The sequence below is a fragment of the Ruditapes philippinarum genome, unplaced genomic scaffold (genome assembly GCF_026571515.1).
Source record: "Ruditapes philippinarum isolate M1 unplaced genomic scaffold, ASM2657151v2 ctg211_1_1_1_1, whole genome shotgun sequence".
Lineage (NCBI taxonomy): Eukaryota > Metazoa > Mollusca > Bivalvia > Venerida > Veneridae > Ruditapes > Ruditapes philippinarum.
The window spans coordinates 281,598-283,482 of NW_026852000.1; positions in this window are offsets into that span (position 1 = coordinate 281,598).

Sequence of the window (1,885 nt, forward strand, 5' to 3'; positions counted from 1 at the left end):
TTATTCAATTGTAAAGATAAATATCAAGCGTCTATGATTAACTACAAAAAAGATCCCATGAAACACGCAAAATAATTACACTAATCTTCAAACTGAATATTATTGTAATGTTCTGGAATTTTAGTGTGAACTCTGCAAAAACAATGGTTGTAATATTTTCAAGGGGCAGGAATCGTATGGAAGATGCTCCACAATTTTCTCTTGATAATGAGAACTTAGAATTAGTACATGATTTTTCTTATCTCGGTCTTCAATTTAGGGAAAATGGTAAATTTGTTAAAACTAGAAAACGTCTTATTGAGCAAGCGAAGAAAGCTTTGTTCTCTCTCATAAAAAGCTAGACAATTGTAACTATGTGTGGATCTACAGATCCACTTGTTTAACCCAATGATTGTTCCTATTCTTTGTTATGACTCTGAAGTTTGGGGAATTGAAAATTTAAAGTGTATTGATCAGTTTCATCTTAAATTTTACAAAATTATACTTAACCTCAAGCAAAGTATTCCCAATTGTATGATATATGGTAAACTTGGAGCTACTCCGATATCTTTGCAAATAAAAAGAAGAATCATTAACTACTAGTGTAAGCTTATGAATGGTAAAGATGATAAGATTTGTAACATGCTATATAAGACTGCATACTCTGTATATGTTAGATATAGACCTGAATTACCGTGGCTTTCTTTTGTTAAGGATAATCTGGACAAACTTGGTTGATCAAATTGTTGGTTAAGTAAATCTGTACCTAGTTTGCTTAATTCCAAAAGTCTTGTTAAGTCCAAACTTGGAGATCAGTTCATCCAAAGTTGGAACAGTGATGTCTAATCTTTAAGCAAATGTTTAAACTACCGTTTTATATAAATCAGAGTTTGTATTCGAAGATTATTTTAACATACTTCCTTGGAAACTGTCTTCAGCAATGTTGAAATTTAAATGTATGAATCTTGAAATGCCAATTGGGAAAAGTAGATTCCTAAATATAGAGAGAAATTTACCTACATGTACTTTATGCGAGTCAAACCAACTGGGTGACGAATTATCACTATCTCATTTATTGTTCACATTTTGTTAAAAGTAGACATACATTTATTAAACTATTAAACCATATTATAATAGGTATCTTAATGCTTTGAAATTTGAATATCTTATGAATAGTAAAAACAAGTCACATTCAAAAAACCTTGCCTTATTTTGCAAAGAAATAATTACAACATGCAAATAAAATGTATAATATTGTTTCATTAAACCCCTATGATTTTGTTAATGAAGCATAAATTTCGGTTATTATTGAGAATGTAGTCATATCTTTATTTTATTTTACGGGTACAATATAATTGTCACTCATTCTCCTGTTTTTATGTATATTTTTCTGTGTTCCGGTTGTAACAAGTTTACAATTTTGTACTTTATGTCACATATTCTTATGAACCATGACAATAATAAATAAATCTTGAAATCTAAAAAGGGTAATGGTTAGCAATGTCGCGTAAATGCTCCCATATCTTCGGTGTCAGATTGAGAACTGTATTTTTGTAGATTTTTCTGCAAACCAGTTGTGACAGTTATCTTTTCAGTGCGCACTAATATGACAAGGGTTATCAAAGATAAATTTCTTTGAAAGACCTTGCAAAGACGTAGGTGTACCAATTTATATTCATCTTTATCGTCGCAATCACTACGCTGACATCTTATTTGACTGCCATTTAAACGCTTGTTGTACGATATTTTGATAAACTTTGGAAATGTCAGGGTTTTCCGGCCAATTATACATTTAAGTGTCCAACTTTATTTGTCATCCAATGAAAACGCTGTTTTTCTCAAATATTATGTACGTTAATTTTCATAGTAGTACAAAAGTCGATACTTTATTGAAATCCGTTCATAG